Genomic DNA, 20,447 nt, shown 5'->3' on the forward strand with positions numbered 1-20,447 from the left:
TTTAATCCTTGTGTTCACTGGTCAAAAATCTGGCCTAGATATGGAGCGATATATAATATTGTAAATAAATAAATACTTAGAGCACAATCCAATGCATGTTAGACAGAAAAAAGGCCTACAACTCCCAGCATGCCCCAGCCAGCCATGTGAAGCACCTTGGATAGCAACTTTAGAGTTCTGACTGAAACCCAAAGGAGATTCACCGCCTCACTGACATCAGAGCCATCAGCGTCCACTGTTTGTTATCTGTTAAATTTTTACCCCTCCCCACACCTTGGACAGCTCCTTGACAGTGCTGACTGGTTCCAACTGAAACCCAAAGAAGATTCACCGCCCCACTGACATCAGAGCCATCAGCGTCCACTGTTTGTTATCTGTTAAATTTGTACCCCCCCTGCACCTTGGACAGCTCCTTTAGAGTGCTGACTGGTTCTGATTGAAACCTGGAGCGGAGGCACTGGCCCACTGACATTGGAACCAGCCTCGACGGCATACAGGATATGAAGGGAAGTCTCATGTGAGGGAGCAGGAGAGCTTCGGACGACGCTGGCGATACGGTCAGAACAACGGTCCAAGCTTCCTCAGACAGAGTTGCCGAGTTCAAGTGACCACCTGTGCGGGCAAGGCCCCACACAGCGGGAGCGCAGGACCACACCAACACTGCACAGCGGCTGCCCTCTCCTGTTCCTTTAAAGCCAAGGCCTCCTGACATGGAGGGCCACCAGACAGCGCATCTTGCAGGCGCACCCATGGGATGCGTGCCAGTGGACGTCCTTGGCCTGAGGCCGGAAGCCGCTCCATCCGGACGGCCGTGGATTATTTTACACAGTGGCCAGAAGCTTGTGCCCTGAAGAACCAGGCAGCTGTGGCAGTGGCAAAGCCGTGGTGGTGGCAAAGGCCATAGCTGACCATTTCTTTTCCAGCTGGGAAATTCCCCCTTCCCTCCCCATTCCTTTTTCCTTGTGTGTCATGTCTTTTGGGATTGTAAACCTGCGGTTCAGGACTGCCTTGGTGAATTGATTACATGTAAGTTGTTTGGGGAGCCTTTTTGGCTGAGGAGCAGCATAAAAATACGTCATATAAATAAAGTCTGCCTTTCCATTAAAGAAAAAATCTGCAGCCCTCCCGTTGTGGAGCCTTTCCACGTTTACAGCAGCTCCCAGACAGTGACCACACATGATTGCTGAGAGGGGAAGCTTTTAATTTTCAAGGTTCCATAGAACTCAGTGAAATGGCACTATCTAGTGGCTGTTTTAATCACACAACATTCCAAGATTTTTTGATACCTAATTTTCTTTGGATCTTTTTAAAATGGAATAACCAGGAAATACCTCTGGATGTACCCTGGAGGTTGACAGCGTCATGAAAAGGACCTGCAAACTTCCGTGAGTGAGCAATCACAATAGCAGGATAAAAGCTCCATTCTGGTTGAGGGAGAAACTTTGGGTCAGGGGTCTGACTTGTATCTGCCTCCTTTCAGTCTCAAAGATGAGTCATCTCAGTCTATCACCACCTCCTTCTTGGGCCGTCATCCTGGCTCCCATTGAAACACATCACCAGAATGTTACCGGCCATCAGCTGTTCTTTGTCAGGCCTTAAGGGGCATTGCCTGGAGGCATGCAGACTGATAGCTCTAGCGACAGAAATCCTAGCCTCAAGAATCAGAGTTAGAAGGGATCCTAAATCTCTTTGCAATCAGAGGCAATGGGCAGTGAGAGGAGGGTGGGCAGACTTCAGGTGGGTCTATGCTGTTTTTACTAGAACCTGAAGATCTACCAACTGCAGCCAGGTGAAAAAGTCATACGCCTGGAACCAACTATGAACAACATTTATTGCATTAGTCCTTAGACCATAACAGCACAAAGCCAGGCAACACACTTGGAAAAACTTCCATGAAATACAGTCACCATTAATTAAAATTAGTAGTTAAAATTATTAAAATTAAAGACATATTCCTAAAATAACAAGCTGTATATATAAAATGAATGACATTATAAACTTATATAAGAATGCATTTCTCATATTTTCAAATATCCCAGACAATTCGCAGCAATGGAATCGACATACATTTCCCTACATTTATCAGCCTTTACTGCAAAAGAAGTAACCCTCCAGACCACATACTGGTTAGTTGCTTGTAGCAGAAAACAATTAACAGAATTAACTAACAGGTTGCCTCTGAGCTTATTCTGAGCCTAGGGATTTGTTTTCAGTTGCAGAATTGAGCTGAGCTCACAAACACATAAAGCCCTACTCCTGGTTACCCCAGGTTTCTGCATTTCAGCAGCCTAATTCAGGTGGGAAAAGCCATTTCATTGTTGCCACTGGTAGTCAAAAATCCTTGCTGGTCTACTGCAAATCTCCTACAAACAAGAAGGTCCCAGTCTACACACCCTTATTGTAAGGGACCCCTGAAATGTCACCCAGAGCAGCTGCAAACCTGTAACACTAGCCTTGTGCAGACTCCAATCTGTGCACAGATGTCCATGTGGAGAAGAGTACTGGGATCGCTGGTCTTGCTGGCCCTGCCACACACCCCATGCACTTGAGGTCCCACCTGCAGCAAGGCCTGCACACACATGTACGTTCAAATAGGGCTCGGCTCTGAGCATGCGACCTCCCTGACTTACAAAAATGGAGGACACAGATGGTGCATACAGAGCATAGGTGTATTGGGGGCAGGACTGTGCATGCATGGAGACTGCGGCCTGGGGCCAGCAGGCCTGACCCCAAACCCTCCTCCTCTCCCAATGTATTCAGCTGTGCAGTTCAGGCTCCAGGTTTTTGCAGGCCCTTGGGCAAGGCACCCTCAATGGCCCCCCCTCCCATAGTGAGTGTCACCACCATAGAATCATAGAATAGTAGGGTTGGAAGGGGCCTACAAGGCCATCGAGTCCATCCCCCTGCTCAAGGCAGGAATCCAAGTCAGAGCATCCCTGGCAGGTGGCTGTCCAGCCTCGTCTTGAAGGACTCCAGTGTGGGAGAGCCCACCACCTCCCTAGGTAGTTGGTTACATTGTCGTATTGCTCTAACAGTCAGGAAGTTTCTCCTGACATTCAGCCAGAATCTGGCTTCCTGTAGCTTGAGCCCATTATTCTGTGTCCTGCATTCTGGGATGATGGAGAAGAGATCCTGGCCTTCCTCTCTGGGACAACCTTTCAAGTACTTGAAGAGTACTATCATATCTCCCCTCAATCTTCTCTTCTCAAGGCTAAACATGCCCAGTTCGTTCAGCCTTTCTTCATAGGGCTTTGTTTCCAGTCCCCTGATCATCTTTGTTGCCCTCCTCTGAACCCTTTCCACCTTGTCTGCATCCTTCTTAAAGTGCGGTACCCAGAACTGGACACAGTACTCCAGATGAGGCCTAACCAGTGCTGAGTAGAGGGGGACTAGTACTTCCCGGGATTTGGAAGCTGTGCTTCTATTAATGCAGCCCCAAATAGCATTGGCCTTTTTTGCAGCCACATCACATTGCTGGCTCATCTTCAGCTTGTGATCGACAACAATTCCAAGATCCTTCTAGCTTGTAGGGTTGTTGAGCCAGTGTTGTAGTGTTGTTGAGCCTTGATTACTAGCTGCTCTTGTTCGTCCTCATCTTCTTTCTTGTCATTGCTACCACTTGCTTGCTTGACAGGCAGAGAGCCACGAAGCAAGCAGGCCGTGGCATCTACTGTGTTTCCTTCTCCCTAAGTCCATTGTCTGGACCAGAGCAACAGACAGGTGAATAAGCAGGTTGCAAGTGGGGGGGGGGAGGGGAAGGGGGAGGAGCAACTCCAGGGGCCTCTTGTCCGTGGGCCCCTGTTGGGATATGGGACTTCGGCAGGTGCCCAACCATGCCTACCCTTGATGCTGGGCCTGCATCTATGCAGAAATTGAACATCTCCACAGAGCTAACGGTGTCACAGCAGGAAAGCAGACATTTTGGAGCCAGAGTGTTTGAACAACAAGATAATTAGCACTGAGCAATATTTATTTTATGGGATACATAGAAGGTGACATCATTTATTATCCAACCCAGTTTATATGTAAAGGTTCTCATCTCGGGGTGGGTGGAGATGAGTGGCTGCTGGTTCCTTTTGGCTATTATTTATTTACAGAGCTCTACTGGATCAATAAGGTAGTGCGATAAAGATCTCAATAAATATGGATTTGGGATTATACCATTTGAAAGGAGAAAAGGCTGTGCTCCAGCCACAAAGCTCACGACTAATTCAACTTTGAGAAATGCTTAAGGCAGACAACGAGAAGTGATTTTCACAGCTTCCCCTTTTTTAGGCGCTGAGAGCTTGTCATTTTGCTTGAGAGAAAGGGGGGGCTAACTTTACCAGCCTAAGTCAAACCTAAAGCCATCCCTGAAAGCTTGGCATGCGTGCAATCACCTACAAATATCCAATAAAAACCTGTGTAATATAAAATATTGCAGCAGCAGCAGTTTTAGGCAGGTTAAGAATAATTTGGAATTTTGCTTTGATGACCAAACTAGCCTACATTTCTTGACATTTTGTTTCAGGAAACAAAATGAGATGGTTATAGAGAAATGGACACTTTTTAATGTTTTTTTTGGGGGGGGATAATGAGTTTGAGTAAGAGCCAACCAAGCCTGTGTGTGTGTGTCCCCACCCCATAATATAACAGCTATTTCCCCCCTTCCTGTATAGTTTTTAAACTTTATAATTAGCAAATAAAAATTATACAGGTAGGAGCTGCAACAAAATGTTACAGTGTATCCTCACCTCCTAACAGGAATGCTCCTGCTCAGGTTTCCAGCCAGCCCGCGACCCTCTCCTCTGAGTCATACTCCATTCCCTTTCTCCCCTCCCCACAATTTTCTTTCCCAACTGACACTCAACATTCTCTGGTTTCTGAATATACTTGGTCCTTGTTGACCTGTGTTTTGTTTTGTTTTGCCCCTTTCAGGTTTCTCTTTTTTTTTTAAGGATTTTGTTTCTACTTCTGCACACTTTGAAGTTCTCCCAAGCGTCACTCCGGTGATGAAGGAGTTGCACTGGTTACCAGTTGTTTTCTGGGCCAAATTCAAGGTGTTGGTTTTGACCTTTAAAACCCTATGCGGTTCCGGCCCAGCCTATCTCGAGGAGCGCCTCCAGCAACACCAGACAGGCCACTTAACACGATCAGCCTCAGATGGCCTTCTCTCGGTCCCATCAGCCAGGACAGCTAGGCTGGTGAGGACGAGGGAGAGGGCCTTCTCTGTGGTGGCCCCCACTCTGTGGAACTCCCTCCCTAGGGAACTCTGCCATGACGCCTCTTTAATGAGCTTCCGCCGCACACTGAAAACTTGGTTATTCAGGCAGGCATTTGGGGTGGGGTAGGGTATTTGTAAATAATGTTTTAATGTATAATTTTACTGTTTTAAATTGTACCATTGTACATCGCCCAGAGTGGCTGGATGACCGGTCAGATGGGCAATTAAGAAATTTAATAAATAAATAAGCAAGTAAGCAAGCAAGCAAACTGATATCTCTGTGTCTGTCCCCACCCGCCAAATAGCCCCATTTTGGCTACATTCCTGTTGGCACTCACCACCCAAGTTTGCTATTAGAGGGACTGATAAATAAGGATGAAATATTGGATGGTACAACAAATTAAATTAGGTTTAAGTTGTGTGCTACCAGCATAACTCTGTCCATGGAGGAGGCCATCTAGTCCAAGCCTTCCATTTCCAATGACAATCAGCCAGCTGCTTCTGAGCACTCAGAAACGGGAACAACCGCAGTGACCTTTCCCCTGTTGTTTATCGTTGGCGTCTGGGACTGAGAGCTATCTTCACCTGCCTCCAGTTGTGAGATATAGACCTTTCCTCTTTGATACCACCAAATCCCCTTTTAATAAGGCCCCCCCTTTGAGAGCCAATACTTGCAGCATCGCCTGAGGATCAGAAAAAAGCAGTGTGTTGTACGTGGCGCTGCCTTTGAAAAATAGTTTAAAATAAGACCTGCTAGGCCACTGAATGCAGCATTGGGAATGTATTTCCAAATGTACAGGCTTCTGATCCATTTCTGGGCACTACTCAAAGTGTTGGCACTGGCTTTTAAAGTCCTCCGTGGCTTCGGACTTCAGTTCCTGAAGAACTATCTACTCCAGCCTTTCCCAACCTAATGCCCCCCAGCTGTGTTGGACCACAACTCCCATAATTCCCAGCCAGCACGGCTGTTGGCCATGCTGGCTGGGAATTATGGGAGTTGTGGTCTAACACATCTGGGGGGGGTACCAGGTTGGAGAAGGCTGATCTACTCCCACATCAAGCTGCTCATACAATGTGATCGTCACTGCAGGCCCTCCTCCAAGGCCCTTCACCATCTGAAGCATGGCGTCAGTGATGTGGGAAAGGGTCTTCTCGGTGGTGGTGCTATGCTAATGAAATGCTCATCCCAGGGAGGCCCACCTGGTGGCCTCCCTGATGTCTTTTCAGCAGCAGGCAAATGCTGAACTGCTTTGTTGATCTTTATTATTCTCTTATTTTATCTTTGCTGCTTCTATTTTTCTGTGGAAGTTTTGTCTTCTTATCTTATACTCTGTATCTATGTTGAGCCAATGCAGAACATATTTTGACACAGGACGGCATATACACCGTCATAAGGAAATGCATGTTTACATTCCGGGAGGAAAGATGGAGGCACCTCCCCTCTTGGAGGTTTCGAGGACTAGGTTGTGCCTCTTCTCCTCCTCTTGCATCTCTGTTGGTCCCACCTTCCTGCACAATCCCTGCTACAACCATCGCAGACGTGGCTGCCATTTCCCTGTGGGAAAGTGGTGCAGCGGTAAATGTAGAAGTGCAGGCACTCATCATGGCAGCCCTCATCGCCACACCCCCAATGGAGAGTCAAAAAATGCAGGCAGCTTTGTGGATCCATATCAACAAAGCAGTTCCAGGAGTTTTCATCACCATCAGCAGCAGGTCTTTTGTAAAGCAGGTGGCTCTTCATTGCCCATTTCAAGATCAAGCCATCTCAAAAAGCAAAATGCTTTGCGTTGCAGGAGGGAACAATATATTTTTGCTGGAAAAATTAATTGCCCCTTGGCTATTGTGAGGATTGCAGCTAAGCTCAGGAGGTTCAAGTCCCCACTTGGCCATGGAAGCTCACTGGGTGACTTTGGGCCATTCACAGACTCTCGGCCCAACCCACCTCACAGGGTTGTTGTGGTGAGGATAAATTGAAGAGGAGGAAGAGGAGAATGTAAGCCGCCTTGGGTTCCTTGCAAGAGGAAAAAAGGCGGGATATAAATGCAACAACAACAACAACAACAACAGGAAATTCTGAGTGGGGGTGGGAGATAATGACACCATCCCTGCGAATCCGAACGTGTCAGGGCTGCATCCCTGTGAGACCTGGATCCACCACACCACTGCTGGGGAATTCAAGATGAGCTCAATGACGCCAAAGACATATGTTGGGGTGGCAATAATCTCACAGACTCAGAGTTGTCGGCTAGTTAGTACAACCTCCCGGCTGATGCCAGCAATCCAGGCTCTGTCACCGCATTCTGCTGCAGATCTACACCCACTGTCCGTAGGGCAGAGGGCACACAGAAGTGCCAGGTATGCAAAAGGTATTCATTGCAGGACTTGGAGGGCCCGCAAGTGTGATTTTGCAACACTCAATGTGGCAGGGGAAGATGTCCTTTGCCTCACCTCACATTCTCCCTCTGTGTTTGCATGTGTCATCCTGAGACTGCAGCTCAACGCAAACAAACAACCCTTCACATTTCCCAGCTTAGCTAATGGGATCCCGCTAATGGGCATTTGGCTGGGGTTGTGAATCAAGAATGCAGCTCTCACCTTCGCTGCCTCCTCCTCCCCCTCTTCTTCCTCCTCCTCCCGAAGTGCAGGTGCCTACTGGCCCTGTATTCTAAGACAACCAGACCACCCTACTTTAAAATAAAGGACAAGAGCGATAAACTGAGACCAAAAAAAACACACCAACCCTTGAAATTACAGGCATCAACGCTGGGATGACAGAAAAGAATAATAAAATACGATGGTATGTTCATGAACACTCTACCTGCTTGTGGGGAAAGCTGTCAGCAGTAGAATGTTGAGAAACAGTGCAGCTCATGGGATGGAAGTGAAAGGTGAGGAAAACACATAAGAGTTGGACCGGACCAAAGATGGTCTAACCTATGCCAAAAACCCTTCAGGGAGTAAAGGGAGTGGTGGTCCAGAGCCTATTTGGAGAAGGAAGGCAGCCAGCAGGGAAAGGATTAAGCATCTCCTTCCCCTGTTCCTTCTGCTCCTCTGCTCCTGATCATCACTTTCAGAAGAGGGGGGCTGTCAGTGGAATGCTACTCACATCTGTGTGTAACGTCTCATTTGGCCCTGAGCTGAATGAGCCAGTCTTTGGGTGGTGCATCACTGCACAGCTGTGTCCAAGGTCCCGTCGGTGTGTTCTTTAAGCCCTTACAAAACACGGGTTTACAGAAGGAGCTTGTCTCTCTCTGTTGTAAAGTTCTGATGCTTAATCTGAAATGGATTCTTGTTTGTTTTTCCCCCCACAAAGTTTTATTTCTGGAGATTAACTCCTGGCTCACTCTGCCTCTTTTGCAACACTTCAGTCAGTCCTTTTATCTTCTCATCCATTAATCACTTGGCCTAATTGTCAAAGGAGGGAGAAGAACACAAGGGGGGGGGGGGTTGACAAGGCAAAGATAGTGCAGGTTTCTCCTTCCCTACTGTGTCAGCATGCCCCATGGCCGTGCCCACCCGTCTCACATGCGCCCTCCAACACATCAGATGAAAACAGGTAAATAAGATCTCCACAATATGGTAGACAAAGGAGGTATCCAGGCATTCCCCACATGCATGTAGTGAACGCATGACGAAGCAAGGAGATTGCACCCATGAACCAGGGCTCCAGTCTGGGCATACCTGCCAGTCCTGCCCCTTCATGGTCGCACATTCAGCACTATTGTGAAGGGGGAGGGGACGTGGCTCAGTGGCGGAGCCCCTGCTTTGCGTGCAGAAGGTCCCGGGTTTGATCCTGGGCATCTCCAGGTAGGACTAGGAAGGAATGCTGCCTGAAACCCTGGAGAGCCACTGCTGCCAATCAGTGTTGATAATACTGGGCTAGGTGGATCAATAGTCTAACTCAGTATAATCATAGAATAGCAGGGTTGGAAGGGGCCTATAAGACCAGCAAGTCCAACCCCCTGCTCAGTGCAGGAATCCAGGTCAGAGCATCCCCGACAGATGGCTGTCCAGCCTCATCTTGAAGGCCTCCAGGGTGGGAGAGCCCACCACCTCCCTAGGTCACGGGTTCCATTGTCATATTGCTCTAACAGTCAGGATGTTTTTCCTGATGTTCAGCCGGAATCTGGCTTCCTGTAACTTGACCCCATGATTCCGTGTCCTGCACTCTGGGATGATCAAGAAGAGATCCTGGCCTTCCTGTGACAACCTTTCAAGGACTTGAAGAGCGCTATCCTGTCTCCCCTCAGTCTTCTCTTCTTAGAGCTAAACAGGCCCAGTTCTTTCAGTCTCTCCTCACAGGGCTTTGTTTCCAGTCCCCTGATCATCTTTGTTGCCCTCCTCTGAACCCTCTCCAGTTTGTCTGCATCCTTCTTAAAGTGTGGTGCCCAGAACTGGACACAGTACGCCAGATGAGGCCTAACCAGTGCTGAGTAGAGGGGAACTAGTACTTCCCGGTATTTGGAAGCTATAGTTCGATTAATGCAGCCCAAAATAGCATTTGCCTTTTTTGCAGCCACATCCCATTGTTGGCTCATATTCAGCTTGTGATCTACCACAATTCCAAGATCCTTCTCTCCTGTAGTGTTGCTGAGCCAAGTATCCCCCATCTTGTAACTGTGCATTTGGTTTCTTTTTCCTAGGTGCAGAACTTGGCATTTATCCCTATTAAATGTCATTCTGTTGTTTTCTGCCCAGTGCTCCAGTCTATCAAGATCACTTGATCATATCATATCTCCCCTCAGTTTTCTCCAGGCTAAACAGCCCAGTTCTTTCAGTCTCTCCTCATAGGGCTTTGTTTCCAGTCCCCTGATCATCTTCATTGCCCTCCTCGGAACCTTCTTCAGTTTGTCTGCATCCTTCTTAAAGTGTGGTGCCCAGAACTGGACACAGTACTCAAGCTGAGGCCTAACCTATACTTCTATTAATGCAGCCCAAAATAGCATGTGCCTTTTTTGCAGCCACATCACATTGTTGGCTCATATTCAGCTTGTGATCTACAACAGTTCCAAGATCCTTCTTGCTTGTAGTGTTGTTGAGCCATGATTACTAGCTGCTATTGCTCGTCCTCATCTTCTTTCTTGTCATTGCTACCACTTGCTTGCTTGACAGGCAGAGAGCCATGGAGCAAGCAGGCCGTGGCATCTACTAAACATAGGCTAAACAGGCCCAGTTCTTTCAGCCTCTCTTCACAGGGCTTTGTTTCCAGTCCCCTGATCATCTTTGTTGCCCTCCTCTGAACCCTCTCCAGCTTGTCTGCACCCTTCTTAAAATGTGGTGCCCAGAACTGGACACAGTACTCCAGATGAGGCCTAACCAGTGCCGAGTAGAGGGGCACTAGTACTTCCCGGGATTTGGAAGCTATAAGGCAGCTTCCTATGTTCCTATGTGTACAGGTGTACCCATCTAGATGTACAATGTAACCCACATACGGCGGTACCTCTGGGTACTCACTGAGGTATCCCGGCCAATCAGGGTTCCTGCTTGTGTGCAGGAGCTGGACACATATAGGGCTGTCTTTCACACTGATGGGAAAGGAGAGGCTGCTGGGGGTGCAGCCCTGTTCCCAATCACGTGTTAGCTGAGGCTCACTATAATACATTCGCTGGGCACTTCCAGCATAAGATCTCTTGCATCCGCCGGGACTTAGACTCCAGTGTTACTGCAGGTGAATCTGGTGAGGTATCCAGAGCACAGCCTTGTCCTGTTCTCCTGGATGAGTTTCAGTTGGTAGAGTTCGAGGACACTGAGAAGGTGCTTGGACCGGTTCATGCAACCACTTCCGTACTGGATCCTTGCCCCTCTTGGCTTATGAAAACTGTCAGGGAGGGAACAGCCAGCTGGGCCAGGGAGGTGACTAATGCCTCCTTACAAGAGGGAGCGCTCCTGGGCCGCCTCAAAGAGGTGGTGGTGAGAGCATTCCTAAAGAAGCCCTCCCTGGGCCCAGAAAATCTTAATAATTTTAGGCCAGGGCCAAATGTTCCATTCCTGGACGAGGTTCTTGAGTGGGTGGTTGCCAACCAGCTCCAGATGCTCTTAGATGAGACCAATTATCTGGATCCATTTCAGTCAGGGTTCAGGCCAGGTTCTGTCATGGAAACAGCCTTGGTCGCCCTGTATGATGACCTATCTCAGGAGAGAGACAGGGCGAGTGTGACCTTGTTGATTCTCCTTGACCTCTCAGTGGCTTTCAATATGATTGATGCTGGCATCCTTCTGGGGTGACTGTCTGAGTTGGCAGTGGGAGGCACGGCTTTGCAGTGGTTTCGCTCCTACTTGGATGGTTGGCTCCAGAAGGTAGTGCCTTGGAGATATTGCTCAGCCCTATGGATCTTCCAGTATGGGGTTCTGCAGGAGTCCGTTTTGTCAACCAAGCTGTTTAATGTCTACATGAAACCACTGAGTGGGGTCATCCAGAGTTTTGGACTGTGTTGCCCTCAGTACGCTGATGACACACAGCTCTGTTTCTCCTTTTCATCTTCATCAGGTGAGGCTGTGGATGTGCTGAATCAGTGCCTAGCTGCGATAATGGACTGGATGAGGGCTAACAAACAGGCACACAATCCAGGCAAGACTGTTGGTGGGTGGTTCTTCTGACCGGATGGAGGGTGCTCAACCTGTTCTGGATGGGGCTGCACTCCCCCTGAAGGAGCAGGTCCACGGTGGTTCTCCTGGAGCCATCTTTCTCACTTGAGGCTCGGGTGGCCTCAGTGGCATGGAGTGCCTTCTACCAACTTGGACTGGTGGCCCAGCTATACCCCTATCTGGACAGGTATAACTTGGCTTCCGTTGTCTATGCTCCGGTAACCTCCAAGTTAGATTACTGCAATGCACTCTACGTGAGGCTGCCTTTGAAGACAGTTCAGAAGCTGCAGCTCGTGGAAAATGGGGCAGCCAGATTGATAACGGGGACAAGAAGGTCCTAACATATATCACCGATTCTGGCCCGCTCGCACTGGCTGCCTGTATGTTTCTGAGCCCAATTCAAGGTGCTGGTTTTGACCTATAAAGCCTTATACTTTGACCTATAAAGCCTTACACAGCTCGGGACCATGATGCTTCATGGAGCACCTCTCCCAGCATGAAGCGACCCATGCACTGCATTTAGCATCTAAGGCCCTCTTCTAGGTGCCTCTGCCAAGGGCCTTCCCGGTGGTGGCTCCCCATTTACGGAATAATCACCCTGATGAGGCCTGCCTGGTGCCAACATTGTTATTTTTCAGCACCAGGTTAAGGCCTTTCTCTTCTCTCAGGCATTTGGCAGCATACTATGAGGTTTTACTCAAGGCCTGGGTTTTTCGTATTGTTGATTGTTCAAAATTGGTTAGATATATGCACGTCTTTGTGTGTGCTATTTGTTTATATGTTTGTATGTAGACGGGTGTTTTATACTATATATAATGTACTTTTTGATGGTTTTTAATCTTTGTAAACCACCCAGAGAGTTTCGGCTGTTGGGCAGTATAGAAATGGAATGAATGAATGAATGAATGAATGGGCAGGTCATTGCCTGAACTGTCCTTTTCTCATTGCAGTCAATGAGGGAGTATAGAAATGGAATGAATGAATGAATGAATGAATGGGCAGGTCATTGCCTGAACTGTCCTTTTCTCATTGCAGTCAATGAGGGAGTATGTGGATTGGGTTCTGGTCTGGTGGCTGGCAAATGATCCCACAAACTCTGTGTGCAATGAAGCTCAAAAACATACACCTCCCTGGTACACATGGACTGGAAATGAAAACTCAGATGTCAGAATGTAAAGGGGTCACAACCTTACTGATTAACACAAGGATCTGCAGCATATTAATCATATTTAAATCCTGTTTAAATAACCAGCCCCCAAGTGCAGGTCTCTAATCTTCTTGGGATGAGAGGTGGGAAAACAGCTGCATCCTCCTCCTGCCCATATTGGGTAATCCTAACCCTGAAACTGCACTGACCTTGCCAGCTGTGTGACCTATTTAAGAGCTAATAACTAAACAACCAGGGAGCCTGGCCTGGAACTGGACTCTCTTATGCCAGTTTCTATTTGCTACGATTATTTTTTAAATCAGGGGAAAGCATTCAGTTTCACAAACCCACACCCACATCACAGAGTACCAAGTAGTTTTTCTGAATGTGTAGATCAGCCTTCTCAAAGCTGGTTTCCTCCAGATGTGTTGGACTACAACTCCCACCATCCCTCAGCCAGCATGGCCATTGGTGGGAGTTGTAGTCCAATACATCTGTCAGGAGCCAACTTAGGGGAAAGCTGGTGTGGATGAATGTAGATGAACCACACCTTAAAAAACATATTGTAGAACTGGAAAAGGTACAGAAAAGGGCAGCTCAAATGATCAAGGGGCTGGAGCATCTCCCCTGTGAGAGCAGGTTACGACAGCTGGGATTGTTTAGCTTCGAAAAAAGGAGGGTCAGGGGAGACATGATATACAGATATACAGAATTATGCATGGTGCGGAGAAGGTGGATAGGGAGACATTTTTCTCGCTCTCTCAAAATACTAGAGCCCAGGGTCATCCTATGAAGCTGACTGGTGGGAGATTCAGGACGGATAAAAGGAAGGACTTCACACAGCACATAGTTAAACTATGGAATTCGCTACCCCAGGATGTAGTGATGGCCAGCAATTTGGATGGCTTTAAAGGGGGGTTAGACAAATTCCTGGAGGAGAAGGCTATCAGTGGCTACTAGTCCTGTTGGCTATGTGCTACCTCCAGTACCAGAGGCAGTGAGCCTATGTACACCAGTTGCTGGGGAACATGGGTGGGAGGGTGCTGTTGCGCTCATGCCTTGCTTGTGGGTTCCTGGTTGACAGCTGGTTGGCCACTGTGTGAACAGAATGCTGGACTGGATGGGCCCTTGGTCTGATCCAGCAGGGCTCTTCTTATGTTCTTAATGTGAATGGTTGAGCCTCTCCAGATCTTCCTAAGTCCACAAAAATGACTTGTTTGGCAGATTACAGGCTTGTCCCAGACTCAGTGCCAAATTTCAGTCTGGGAAAGGTATTGGGGCCACATTCCCGCTTTAAGCCTACTCAGAAGCAAGACAGACCTCTGCATGTACATACAGAAGGAAGCAGGACTGAATCACTCAGTAGCACTTTCAAATAGTATCCCAAATACCAATCCTCTTCATGTCTACTCACAAGTAAATGTGAGCATGAGCCGCATTTCTACTCACAGTCACAACTAAGCAGGGCAAGCCTTTGCATATCTAGTCAGAAGGAAGCAGGACTGAATCACTTGCCATGAGATAAGGGAAAGGCCTTATCGCTGACCAGCAGCTGATCTGAGATAAGAGCAATTCCTCGCTAAGCACTGAGAAAGGGAGCTCTTTTCAGTGCCCAGCAGGGAGAAGCACTGGAAAAGTGATCCAGCAGCCTCCCCTCTCCTTACCAGAAAAATACCAGGGAAAAATGGGGGGGGGGGCGGATGGATCAAAGAGGAGGTGGAGTTTTAAAAGGGGTATGTCCATCAGCAACAGCTTCGCAGGCCGGATTAGAGAGCCCTGCTGGCAAAACCAGGCCCATAGGCCAGAGGTTCAACACCCCTGGGAAAGATGGGGCCCAACCCCCATGCGCACTCCTGTTGTCCAACTGATGGAATGTAAATTATTTCATTATTGCAAACAGAGATTTTTGTCCATCTTCTCCTTTCCTGCTGGAGCATCCTCAAAGGCTGATTGGACAAATTTATGCAGGAGGAGGAGGAGAGAGATCTATCGCTGGCTATTAGTCATGATGGCTAAATAGATCCTCCATGTTCACAGGCAGTGTACCTTTGAATGCCGGTTGCAACAGTGGGAGAGGGCTATTACCCCCCGCCGTGCTGGTGGACTTATTGGAAGCATCTGATGGACCACCTTGGGAAACAGGATGTTGGACAAGATGGATTCTTGCTCTAATCCAGCCAGGCTCTTCTTGCGTTCTTATGTTCAGAGCTTTCTTCTCGCTGTGGGATGAGGCCAGCTCACATAGACAGGATAATCTTCCAAGTTCAAACAGTTTGTCCAGGACACCTGGCCTTCGAAATCTCAGTTAGTCATGGCTGTGACTGGACCCACCCTGAAATCTTGTGCACTGGCTCAGCTATCTCATAAACGCAGCAGCTAAGGAGGGTGGAGCATGGCCCCCACCAATCCATTTCTGATCTCAGGGATGTCGCTTGGGCCCTGGGACCCCATCCACCCCCTGAAGGGGTCCCTGCAACAGCAGCAGTGCCACTTTTGGTCTGGAATGCCCTCACCCCCTATGTGAGAAACACCCAGAGTTATTAAGTCGAGCAAACAGCCAAGTGTTGAGCATGGATGAGTGTGTGTGTGTTTAGCGTGTGTGCATGCGTGCGTGTGTGTGTAAAAACATGCGAGAGGCAAGCATTGTGCAATGTGGAATAACAGTAAATCTGACACGAGTAAGATCTACACTCCCCACCCAGGCATCATCTAGAAAAGTGGCAGGTTAATCTCTCTCGATAGCAGGTTAATCTGTTTTATCAGACGCTCCTGTGTGGGTGGAATCGTATCACATCACCTGTCAATAAGAGGAGCTGAAGGGACCTGGGAAACCGGGAGGATCACTGTGCTAAAGACGACACCTCCCTTGATCCTCTTCAGCCTTCCCTTACCCCAGCCTTCTCCAGCCTTCCAGATGTGTTGGACTGCACCCCTTAAGGCTGTCTTGAACAGTGCCTTAGAACCCGTGCTCCTTTTCAATTTGTATAAAAGCACCTCAAATTAGGTCAGCACTACCTGGGACACCCAGCCCTCAAAAATGTCAAAGGCAGAAGGCTGTGCCGAAAGGATTCATGCCAAGATGCAGATCCGGAGGCTTTCGTGTCCCCCGCAGCCCATCTCTCTTTCAAACCTGTGCTAAGTAAACACAAACCACACCTTGACGGTGTGAACTGAAGGTATTATCTCATAAGCAAACAGGAGTAGCACGATTAGCTCTAATTTGCTTCTTGGCAGCAATGTGGGGGCCAAAGCAAAGAGGGAGGTGAGAAGGCAGGGTGCGGGGAGGAGAGGAAATACACAAGCCTTCTCCGGATTTGGAGGTCAGGGCAAATGTGTGTATTTATCTAGAGGCAGTGTACACATACAGCCCAAGGCGGCTGAAAAAACCTTGCCCAGAATGCATGTGCATGCATGTTGAATACCAAGCCATGAATGGGACTGAACAGATAGATCTCAATGAGGCTTGTGCCTGCAACGGGTAGGGGACAGCAACTCAAAGGTCTTGCAGGAACTAGCCCTAAAAAATAGTGTGTGTGGGTGTGTGTGTGTGTGTGTGTGTGTGTGAGAGAGAGAGAGAGAGAGAGAGAGAGAGAGTCTCAGAGCTTTGTTGTTCGTCTGGATTAGTTTTCTACTGGCATTACCCACCGATGAAGAGAGCCTGCCAGGAGGCTGGTAAAATTGACATAGGAAGCTGCCTTATACTGAGTCAGACCTGGGGTCCATCTAGGCCAGCGCTGTTGACACTGACTGGCAGCAGCAGCTCTCCAGGGTTTCAGCCAGGAGATTTTCTAGCCCTACCTGGAGATGCCGGGGATTGAACTGTTGGAAGTTGGGTGCAACTCAGCCAGTTTCAAAAAGAAAAGGGAAAGGGTGATGTGCCTGCATGGAAAAGGAATAGAGAGAGAGAGGACCTCCGAGTTTTTCAGACTGTCCTCTGATCTGTGCTAATCTTCCTTCTGATGCTAGACTGATACTCTTAGGGTTGCTGACCTCACTCCCTACTTCCTTCTTCTTCATGCTCTTGCCTTTCAGAGAGGAGACAACTCTTTGGGTCTCCCTCTGTCTTGAGTTGGGAACCCTCCTATACAACATGTATTTCCTGCAATAAAAATGCAGTCTTGCTTATTCCTTTGACCCAGAGTCTCCATTGTGATTTATCCAGGGCAAAGCGTGCTCCTTCAGCTAGGATTCCACACAGCTCACCCCTTGTCAGGTTCTTGCTGTTCTGCCAACATGAACCTGGGACCTTCTACATGCAAAACAGGTGCATTACTGCTGAGCTACATCCCCGAGAGCAATCTGGAGGTTGACATTCTCCAGCAAATCTGCCTGATTTGGTTCCAAAAATCCATTAGAATGTTTTCCCAGCATCCCTCATGGATTCAGTTGGGTGTTCCCAGGCGAGACTTTTATTGTGCAGCCGCCCTGCCTCAAACTTGGATTTTTTCCGGGGGGCGGGGACACCAGGGACGGTCCAAATACTGTCATCTTCCATTTGTTATCCTGTATTTTCCCACTGCTTTTCCTTGTACCACAGAAAATCTGTTAAGGAGGAAAACATGGAATATCTGCACAACACCATTTGATTCATAATGCTGGGAGTCCTCCATCTGCAGACACCTTTGAACTTAAAAGAAGACGGGGGACAAGGAAGGTCCCCCATCCAGTTTTAGTCCCCACCTGCCCACCAAGGGGGCCATCCATCCCCTTCAGGAACTCTGGGGGAAAGCGACCATGTTATACTTGAGTTCTTGGTTCTAAGGGAAGCAAAAGCCGAGTGTAGTCAAACGCGTACCCTGGATTTTAGGAAAGCTGATTTTAATAAACTCAGAACAATGATCAGTAAGGTCCCATGGGAAGTGACGGCGGCAAAGCTAATGAGAAAAGGAGTCCAAGATGGGAGGGAGTTTTTAAAAAAGGAAATTCTCAAGGCACAATTACAAACAATTCCAACAAGAAGGAAAGGTGGAAGACAACAGAAGAAGCCAATGTGGCTTCACAAAAAGCTTAGAGATGACCTGAAAACAAAAAAGAACACATATAGGAAGTGGAAAGAAGGCCAAGCAACAAAGGAAGAGTACAGGCAGGCAGGTAGCACAGAATTGCAGAGATGGCGTCAGGAAAGCTAAAGCTGAGAATGAGCTGAGGTTAGCGAGGGATGCTAAAAACAACAAAAAGGCTTTCTTCAGCTACATGCATAGTAAAACACAGAGGAAAGAAATGGTGGTTCAGCTAATAAATAAGGATGGCAAAATGATAACAGATGACAAAGAAGCTCAATTCCTACTTTGGCTCAGTCTCCTCCCAAAAGAGGGTCTATGAGACCCCTGGCAAAGGCGAAGTACAGCCTGAAGGAGCAGGATTGCAGCTTGAGAATGATAGGCATCTGGTCAAGGAACACCTAATTACTTTGAATGAGTTCACATCTCCAGGGCCAGATGAATTGCATCCTAGAGTAATCAAGGAACTGGCAGAAGAGCTCTCAGAACCGCTGTCTGTTCTCTTTGACAAATCATGGAGGACGGGAGAAGTGCCAGATGACTGGAGGAGGGCTAACGTTGTCCCTATCTTCAAAAAGGGTAAAAAGGAGGAACCTGGGAACTACAGACCAGTCAGTCTGACATCAGTCCCTGGGAAAATTCTGGAGCAGATGATAAAGCAGTCAGTCTGTAAGCACCTCGAAAACAATGCAGTGATTACTTGAAGCCAACATGGATTTGTCAAGAACAAATCCTGCCACACGAATCTGATCTCATTTTTTGATCAGGTAACCTCCCTTGTGGACTATGGAAATGCTGCGGACATAATATACATCAACTTCAGCAAAGCTTTTGACAAAGTGCCCCATGATATCCTGATGAGCAAACTAACTCAAAGTGGGCTAGATGAAACAATGATCAGGTGGATCCACAGTTGGCTACAGAATCGGACTCAAGGAGTGCTTCTCAATGGGACCTTCTCCAACTGGGGAGAGGTAACGAGCGAGGTACCACAAGGCACAATCCTGGGCCCAGTGCTCTTCAACATTTTTATTAATGACTTGGAGGAGGAGGTGCAGGGAATGCTGATCAAATGTGCAGATGACACAAAATTGGGCAGGATAGCTAATACCCTGGTAGACAGAAACAAAATTCAAAGTGATCTTGATAGACCGGAGCGCTGAGCAGAAAACAAGAGAATGACATTTAATAGGGATAAATGCCAAGTTCTGCACCTAGGAAAAAGAAACCAAATGCACAGTTACAAGATGGAGGATACTTGGCTCAACAACACTACAAGCGAGAAGGATCCTGGAATTGCTGTCAGTCACAAGCTGAAGATGAGCCAACAATGTGATGTGGCTGCAAAAAAGGCAAATGCTATTTTGGGCTGCATTAATAGAAGCAGAGCTTCCAAATCCCAGAAAGTACTAGTTCCCCTCTACTCAGCACTGGTTAGGCCTCATCTGGAGTACTGTGTCCAGTTCTGGGCACCACATTTTAAGAAGGATGCAGACAAACTGGAGAGGGTTCAGAGAAGGGCAACAAAGATGATCAGGGGACTGGAAACAAAGCCCTGTGAGGAGAGACTGAAAGAACTGGGCAAGTTTAGCCTTGAGAAGAGAAGACTGAGGAGAGATAGGATAGCGTTCTTCAAGTACTTGAAAGGTTGTCCCAGAGAGGAAGGCCAGGATGTCTTCTCGATCAGCCCAGAGTGCACGACACGGAATAATGGGCTCAAGTTACAGGAAGCCAGATTCCGGCTGAACATCAGGAAAAACTTCCTGACTGTTAGAGCAACACAACAATGGAACCAATTCCCTAGGGAGGTAGTGGGCTCTCCCACACTGGAGGCATTCAAGGCGAGGCTGGACAGCCCTCTGTCAGGGATGCTCTGACTTGGATTCCTGCATTGAGCAGGGGGTTGGACTCGATGGTCTTATAGGCCCCCTCCAACCCTACTATTCTATGATTCTATGATTCAGACACTTCCATCAGGTTCAGTAGTGACCACGTATGCTATAGCAACATACATTGACAAAACAAGAGTGACCGTCTGCCGAGGAGGGCGTAGATCCTACTTTCATAGCTGTGAAGACGAAGGAATTCTGGCGAGTGATGTTTCTAGTGCAGAAGCAAGATAATCCAGGCCTGCTGAAATCCCCACCTGCACAAAGATTAAAAAGGCCAGGGCCCTGTTGCATCCAGTCACCTGAACACAGGCATTAGTGGTCTATTTCTCAATGAGCAATTAAACCTGGTTCAGCTGTACCACTTTAGATTGCAGGCAAACCTAATTCGGCACTTTTACATACAAAAGAATAGACGCCCCTGATCATAGAAAACAAGCCTGTCAGGGAGAAGGCTAGTCTAGAACATACCACCTTCACATGCTAGATTTCTATGTGGAGAGATTTTTCTTTATTTTTAAATTGTATGGAGGAGCATTCAGCCAAGTGGGGCCCAACCTGCTGTCTGAAGTGGGACAGACCAGACCAGACAGGGTTAACATTTCAGTGAGAGGTAGGCCCAC

General features: G+C 47.9%; 1 protein-coding gene across 2 annotated transcripts in view; it reads right to left on the reverse strand.

Annotated features, from left to right (window-relative positions):
• Window positions 1–20,447, reverse strand: part of C1H8orf74 (chromosome 1 C8orf74 homolog) — a 121,174-nt gene that overhangs the window by 16,736 nt on the left and 83,991 nt on the right. The window lies entirely within an intron of this gene.

The sequence above is a fragment of the Heloderma suspectum genome, chromosome 1, assembly GCF_057233095.1.
Source record: "Heloderma suspectum isolate Gila_16-S chromosome 1, 16-S_ref, whole genome shotgun sequence".
In the NCBI taxonomy this organism is placed as follows: domain Eukaryota; kingdom Metazoa; phylum Chordata; class Lepidosauria; order Squamata; family Helodermatidae; genus Heloderma; species Heloderma suspectum.